The following is an 8666-nucleotide window of genomic DNA, read 5'->3' as shown; positions in this document are numbered from 1 at the left end:
ATGTAACTGAAAAATAAAATTTAAAAAGAGTTAAATAAAAAATAGAGTGTTCATGACATCTCACCAAATAACATTTGAGCAAAGATCTGAACGTAGTGAGGAATGGAGCCCTGTGACATCTGGAGAAGAATATCAAAGGTGGGGGAACTAAGAACACAGTCCCCGGAGTGAGCCGAGGGCCTGCGGGGACTCACCCCTCTCAATGAGCGCCCGCTCCCATTTCACGGTGTGCTGTCCTCCTTCGTGCTCTCGGATGTATACCAAGTCAGTGATCCACGGGACAGCAATGCGGGGAGCCAAAGAAAACGTGGAAGTTGGTGACACCAGGCCAACAGACAGAGCAGACCTGGGAGGGACATCGGGCTTCAGGTTTGGGCTGAGTCTTGCCCAGAGGAGACTGCTGGAGAGGTGATGTCTGCTCAAAGGGCGAGACCCAAGTGAGCACTGATGTGAGGCTCTCCACCAGGAAAGATGTTCTTCTACTCAGAGACACGAAACATGGAATAAGGTGTTCTGTATACGTTTCTTAGGAGTTGTGTATTGAAGATACAGGGAATATGTGGAAAGAAAATATTTGAGTGGCTGAGACTTTTCCGAAAGTGATTGAAGACATAAACCATAGGTTGAGGAAGATCAACATGTGTTGAACTGAATAAATAACAAGAAATGCAAAACTAGATATATAGTTAAAATAGAAGAACACCAAAAACACATAGAAAAACCTTGATAATTTCAAACGGTAACTCACCTACCTTCAAAACCAACAATCAACTTTCATTACTTAACTGAATCTTGAGGTATACGATTTTTCTCAAACTAAATCAATCCTGTCTACTTGAACTTGGCTTGTTTGTTTGCTTTTGCCATGCCCATTATGTATGTCTACTCAGTTTATAGATTTTTGAATATCATGGGAATTGTGAACTCAATCTTCTCATTTGTTGTCTTCCCAGGTTCCCGGTTCTCTGCCATCATCACTCAAAATTCTTGTCATTGGTATAAATCACTGGATAAACTCACCTCCACCCCGAGACCTTCCCAGAGGCCACCAGCCCATTCTGTGCCTCACACCGTATAATGCCTGGCATTGTTCCTATTTATGAATGTGTATCTACCACCTTGCACAGCTGCTTTTTTTCTCTTAACAGAATCGTACAAGATGTGGTTTAAAGCTGTAGTTCTCTAGTTCTTGAATCTAAAAGGTTCTTAAAATTTGTGGGGAATATAGCATTCCCAGATCTTCTTTTTGCTGAAAATACATGAAAAGCCATCATTTACTACCTATTTCATTTTTATAAGAGAAAGAACATTTTATCAATAAAATCTATTAAGGACATAATCTCATATAAATTTAATAAAGTTACCTTAATAGAAAGCTCACAGCATTGTTCACATTCCCCTTCCTTTACTAAAAATAACTAATAAACCTTTCGTCAGTGGTAGCCTCAGTTGCTTCCAGGCCAGCATTTAGAAATCACTGCTCTGCTGTTACATTGCTTCCCTGGCTTCCTGACGCTAGACTTTTGGCAGAGAAAAAATAAATTTTTGAATGATCCAGTTAAGCAATCAAACTTGAATTATCTCTATTTCCCCCCATTTTCTGATTTTCATCATGAATCTTAACTTTCTTCCTCACCTCCCATCCCCAGTCAGGCCACGGTGTTTTCCAAATTTTAACTAAAAGTTTTCCATGTTTCTTTGTAGCAAAAGCAGATTGTATCTGAAGCTCTACAACCGACGTGTAAAGGTGACTGTCGCAGCCTGACTTCTAGCTGTCCTTGATTGTCTGGCGCAGTGGCCTTTATTTCTTCTTCTTCTGTACGGCAACTCTAAGTTTATTTACTCATTTTCAGCACTCTCTCTTCTCTGGTCTGGCCTGGTTTTTACTTCTGTGCCTTTCTCAGCTGTGCTTAGATTCTTACGTAACTTTAATCACTATTTCTATCCGCAGTGCTTCTCATTTCCAAAAATATTTCCCCTGTGCACTTAGAATTTGATAGTTAACTTTTTTATTAGCAGACCAATATAATTAACTATAGGATATCTTTAACACAGTTTTAAGTGAAAGAAAATTACTCATAAATCTTACCCCCAAAGCTAACCACTGTTAACAGTTTCTTGTATTTCCTGCATTCCCTTAAGGTCTTTTACTGAATGTTGACACCTTCCCCCTTCAACAAATACAAGGAGTGTATATATATATATATATATATATATACAAGGAGTGTATGTATATATATATATATATATATATATATATATATATATATATATAAGGATTTAGAGACTATCTGGGGGTCCCAGATAGAACTAATAAAAGGAGAGAATATATTTGCTTATAATACCCACCACTATTGGTCCATTACCATCATTAGAAAATAAGATAATATATCCGGTTATGCTATTTGAATTTTGAAGATGAAGAAACATGACTTAAGGTCCTTGACAACCAAAATGACCATTACTGTGATCTCAACAACTCTTTCTGAGGCTAGCAAAAGGAATACTTTGATTTAACAAACATCCGAGCAGTAGCCCCCCAATAAAAATAGTTGTCTATGGCTGTTATGTGCTGTATCAAGATACCATCTATTACTGATTTCAGGGGCTACAGTGTGTTTGACAATTTGCCTGCCTTCTTCTTAGAAAGTTCTCTTCATCCCAGAGGCTTTCTGTGGGGGTCAGGTAACCACTTACTCATTCCCACTTAACTCTGCCACACATGTATCTCACCAGCCCTGCTCATGGGACCGGTTGTCAGCACCATAACTCAAAGCTGGCTTTCTTGGTTTTGATTTTTCCTAGAAATTGGACATAGAGAATGATCACCTCAGAGAGGAGGCTGAATAGTGAAGGAGACTCCAGGGCAGAGGTCTCTGTTTAGGGTTTTAATATTAGACCACACACAGAGATAGTGATGGCAAAAAAAAAACGTGTAGTCTTCAAAAGAGGAATATTTCATTTTTCTACACCTGATGATTTTCTGATACTAAGCCGTCTGGTCTGTATGAAGTCGCCCTTTTCTTCCCATCTTGAGTTTCTCGGTGCTGAACAGTGCTCACCTGTGCTGCTGTGGAGTTACTTCCAGTGTTTTTGTTCCTTGCTAGGCAGGACTAAATGACAACACAGGAAAAGCAGTAAGGGATTCAGTATGGATTTGAGAAAGATGAATGGAGGTTCAAGAAAGTGTCTCAAGTAGTAGGCATGGCACGAGAGGCTGCGGGGAGAGACAAAAAAGAAAAAGAAACACAGAAAGGAAGGAAACTCCCTACACAGACACACTTTGCCCTGGGCAGTCAGTTCAATAAGGAAATACCCACTCCCCACCCCCCACATGCAGTTTGGTTGAATACAAAGAACAAAGCTCTGTCTTCTGTATGGGCAGCATCGCAAAGCTCAGGCGGTTCTTTTGGCTGTAGCTGAGCCATTACACACGGAATCTGGGCCCCCTTCTCACTAGCTTTCTGCCTTTCTGGTTCTTCTTATATTCCAATGGTTGCAGTGGACCACCGACCTCTGTCTTCTGGTCCTTCCAGCAAGAAAAATTGTGGGTACTTCCCTGGAAGGGGAGTTACCATGATCACGAAGGTAGTTTTCCTGGGACGAGGCTTATCCATTGCACTCCAGGTGTGCTGATTCCTGCGATTTCCCCAAATGTGGGAAACTCGACTGCATGATTTGTGGTAGTGGGGGGCTGCATTTGCACTCTCCCCTGAACAAACAAGAAAAAGAAAAATTGTGGATTTTCCGTTAGTTTTGCCATCCCTAGAGGGACAAACTGGGGCCTGCCCTCAGGCTAAACATTTCAAAAACAGGAAACTCATCAAGTTCCTTTCCCTTCTTCCCAGGGTTATCTCCCCTTTAATTTCTGTCTGCTTTGTTTTCACACTCTTGTGCCATGACGTAGTTGTTTTAGCTATGTCTTATCAAGAGTTGAGGGGTTTTGACTTTTGGCTTTCTGAGCAGCACCATGGCAGTCCGCAAGAACAAGCATCTTATGATAGATGGTAAAAAGGGAGCCGAGAAGAAAGTGGTTGGTCCATTTTTAAAGAAAGATTGTCATGATGTGAAAGCACCACTGTGTGCTAATAAGAAGTATTGGGAAAACACTAGTCACAAGAACTCAGGGAACTAAAATCATATCTTATGTTCTCAAGGGCTGTATGTTTGAAATGAGCCTGGTGGATCCCCAGAGCGATAAAGTTACATTTAGAAAATTCAAGGTAGTTACTGCGAATGTTCAGAACCAAAGCTGCCAGACTAAGTTCCGTGGCGTGGATCTTACCCGTTACAAATTTGCTCCATGGTCAAAAAATGCCAGACCATGACTGAAGCTCATGGTGATGTTCATGTTCATGATGAAGCTCAAGACTATGGATGCTTATTTGCTTTGTTTAGCCTGTGCTGATTTTGTGAAAAAGCTCCACAATGAGATTCAGAAGTCCTCTTCTGCTCAGCACCGACAGGTTAGCCAGGTCTAGAAGAAGGTCATGAAAACCGTGACGCAAGAAATTACTTGAAAGAAGGGGTCAATACATTGATTAATAAGAGCATTGGTAAAGGCATAGAATAGTCTTGGCAATCTTTTTGTTCACTCCATGATGTCTTTGTTAGACAATTAAAATGCAAAAAAAGCCCAACTTGGAACTGGGAAAACTCCTGGAGCTTCACAGCGAAGGCAGCTGTCTGGAAAAGCTACTGGCCATGAGGTCCTAAAGTTGAAGAGCTGATGGAAATGAGTCCCCAGCCCAAGAATCTGTTTAAAATTCAGACATTTAGTGGTGACAAATAAAAAGTCCTATATGTGGAAAAAACTTGCTGGTGGTTTTTATTAATTCCAAGAGGGTTGGCCTGATAAGAGCTACTTGGCTCCAGTTGAAGCAGAATGCTCTATAACTCTTTTTATAGTCTCACTGTTCCAGGGCTGAGTCTTTCCCTTTGTTTGAACCTCAGCCAGATGCAGTGCCTCTTCAAATAATCAGTTTTAGAATATGTATATGTATATATATATATATATATATATATATATATATATTCTAAAGACATATACACATATATACATATATATATACACACACAATGACACATGCCAGAAAGTGGCATTCTATTTCATTCCTAAACAAAAAGCCACCTGTCTAGCTAAATATGGATCACAACTGGCATTGAATGTCCCAGGGAGTATAATATTGGAGAGAGAGGCACTGATATAGAACTTTCCATTTGATTCTAACAAAGCCATATAATTTAAAGGCAATAAATTTGAGCTGTAAATACGACAAACAGAATTCACTGATTGACTACCACATTTTAACACTATGGCCATGGACACTTCACAAACCCTTTGGCTGTCTGGATAGAGGGCTTTCCAATAAAGAAGGAGGAAAAAATAGCAAAATATAAAATCCAAAGTGAAAATTTACTGATCAGGACTCGGGAAAAAGCACAGAAACAAAAACTGAATACAAGAAAATAATTTTACAAAGAAATTCTTTGTTCCAAGGGGTGGGCAGAGTGTACAGAAATCACGGGAAGATGACGCATATCTCCAGGGTTAGCAACCACTGGGAGCCATTTGTACTTCAAATTTGAAGGGGCAAGATCGGAGAGCATTTCTACGAGGATACAGAGGGTACCATAGAAAGAGACTCCCTCAGAAGTAGCATGCCAAGTCTCAACAAGCTGGAACCAGTGAAGGTAAGAGAAGAAATATTACAACAGCATTCTCCTCTTGCAGGTGCTCCCACTGGCTGAACCCAACTGGAAGCCAGAACCGTCTCTAGCTTGTTGCTGTAGTTCATACAAAGTAGTTTCACGGACACACTGTAATATCACACAGGGTGATGTAGAGGGACGACCAGAAAAACACCTCAGTGCAGAATTTATGAAAAAATTTATTGCAGATGAAAGGGGAATAAACTTCATCCTACGGCAAAAGTGAAGTGCACTTATCCAAAAAATATTTACCTTGTGAACTAACAGAGCATTTGAAAATATCCTTGGTATTCCCAGTAGGATATGGAAAGGAAAAATCTGTGTGAAACAGAAGCAGAAAGCTTCTGGAGAACAGATTAAGACCTAAGTAGAAGCAAATAAAATAATATTTTTAAAGATATAGAAGCAAAAGCAGTAACGAGAAAACTGATGTGTTAGAAAATCAAATGAATTTTAGTCAATGCAAGAACTTTAGCTGATATTGAAAATCTCAAACGCAAAAATTATGTATTAACAGTATACTGATCAAATATAACCAATAAAATTCATAGTCAAGGTCATGCTTGAAAGTAAAAATGAGAAGCCCCTGGGGCCCCAAAGTAAGAGGAAACTTAAACAGTGAGTTGGAAGCAAACAAATTTCCCACAGAGCATGTGGATTTAGTACAAGTCTAAGTGGTTGGGTCTTTAAATGGAACTGGGCTTCCATCTAACGCAGAGAACCTGCACGAGTCATCTTGTCCATTCCAGCAGGACCACACAGTCTGCCCACTGGCCTCCATTGGCATCTCATCTCCATGGGACACTGTAAGAAGAACTGTAATTTGATGGAGATGAAAAACGCAAGCTGCTCTGGCTGGTGTGGCTCAGCGGTTTGAGCGTGGGACTGTGAACCAGAGTATCGTGGTTCAATTCCTAGTCAGGGCACATGCCTGGGATGCAGGCCAGTTCCCAGCAGGGGACACACAAGAGGCACCCATACATTGATATTTCTCCCCCTATCTCCTCCCCTTCCCCTCTAAAGATAAATAAGTAAAATCTTAAAAAGAAAGAAAGAAAAAGAAAAACACAAGCTTGTGGACGTGAGGTCTGAGTGTACACTGTTACCCAAAGCACAGGGGGAAGCTCAGAGCAACAACATTTATTTATCTAAAAGCTGGAAACAAACTCTTACCACTTAGGTCACTCAGCCTCCAACAGGAAAATAACTCTCACTGACAATGAACTCATTTGTACAAATTTCAACATACACAAAGGAAATAAATTGTCAAAATCAGAACTGGCAGCTTCAAAAATGGCAAAATTCACAACCCATCAAAATTTCCAAATAAACTTGGAAGAGATATTGTAAAAACAGTTTTAAAGTAGTCAGAGATAAAAGCAATATACCAAAAATTTGAAGAAAAAACAAAATGAGCCATAAAATAATGTATTTCATTAACAGTAAAATCTCCAGTGTTTATCTAAGTAGTTATGTTGGACTGTGCTGAAGAGAAAATTGATAAAATGATAGACAAAGATAAAGAAAGCACTGAGACTGGAGCACAGTCAGATAAAGGGGTGGGAATGTGAGAGATGAGATAGAAAGAATAAGTTATTCCAACTTGTATTACCACAGTTCTAGGAGTGATTCCAGAAATGACGGGAGAAAACAATATATGAAGAGATGATTTTGGAGAGTTTTCCAGATTTGAAGAAAGCATGGATACTCAGATTAATAACACTTGTCAAATCCTGAGTAAGATAAATTAAAAACAAATTCACATACAGAATAACATATAAGGAAACTATACAACATCAAAGATAATGAGAGGGTAATACCAACTCAGAGAATACAGATCACTTCCAAGTAATAATTACCAGATTGTCAGCAGACATCTCCTGAGAAACGGTACATACCAACCCCAAATGGAGTGATATCTCCTAATTGCTGAGGAAAAGTAAGGTCATTTTTATAGCCTAACCTCAACTATCACTTAAAATGAAAGACAAAATAATCATGTTTTTAGATAGATACACCCTGTAAGAGACTTGATACTTCCAGAAAGCACGATATTAGAAGAAAGTACTTTACCAGAATGGAAATCAAATCTATAAGGAAGGAGATCAGACATAGTATTTTTAAGGTCCTCGTCTTCTCTGGGCAGAAGATAAGACGTATCTTAATATTAAATTTTGTTAATACATGTGTGCACATAACAGTGTAGCATCATCTTTAAAATAGTGGTTCTCAGCTGGAAGTCAGTTTCTCTTCTCTGGCACACGGCAGTAACAGGAGAGGCTTTTGGTTGCCGTGGACCAGAGTGGGGTGTGCTGCTGCATCTACTGAGTGGTGACTAACATGCCCTTCAGGAGTAGCACAGGACAGCCCTCACCACAAAGAATGGTCCAGCCCAAAAGATCATTTGTACCACTGCTAGGAAACTGTAATTCAAAAATAAAGCAGAAAGTATAACTTGGAAGCCAGCAGAGGAAAACATGAAATGAGCCAAGGAAGAAACGAATCCAAAGAAGTAAAGAACTTACTTATTTGCGTGTGATAAAAAAAGATGATACCAATGTCATAATTACCAATATAAGCAAAATGAGCTTATTTAAAAGGTATGTATTCTCAACTTGAATAAAAAAATAAAATTCAACTATTTACAAATCCACGTGTACCACTTAATGGCATAGGAAGTTTTGAAAAAGAGAAATGGAAATTATATTAAACAAGAGAAAGCTAATATAACAACTAATATTACCATCAGTGAAAACAGAATTCAAAGTGACAATCATTTTTATGCACAAATATGGACATTACCTGATGATATGATTATTGTGAACTCAAAGCCTATTATAACATGTCTATTATAGCAATATAAACTCAATATATAAAGAAAGTATATCAAACAGCTTTCAAAAGAACTCATAAATTCAGTAGGTAAAAGGAGTAAAACTGGGGATTATTTGTAG

The 8666-nt window shown here is 39.0% G+C and overlaps 1 non-coding gene across 1 annotated transcript; it reads left to right on the top strand.

The window, feature by feature from the left end:
• The first annotated feature begins 3551 nt into the window (after nt 1-3551).
• LOC118987541 (U1 spliceosomal RNA) lies at nt 3552-3713 on the top strand. Its single transcript, XR_005066595.1, has one exon. It is a non-coding gene; the product is annotated as a U1 spliceosomal RNA (small nuclear RNA).
• The last annotated feature ends 4953 nt before the right edge of the window (nt 3714-8666 follow it).

The sequence above is a fragment of the Sturnira hondurensis genome, unplaced genomic scaffold (genome assembly GCF_014824575.4).
Source record: "Sturnira hondurensis isolate 20B ecotype Veracruz unplaced genomic scaffold, ASM1482457v3 Scaffold0005279, whole genome shotgun sequence".
NCBI lineage: Eukaryota > Metazoa > Chordata > Mammalia > Chiroptera > Phyllostomidae > Sturnira > Sturnira hondurensis.
Note: the sequence above shows the minus strand (reverse complement) of the source record. Positions and strands in the feature narration are given on the sequence as shown.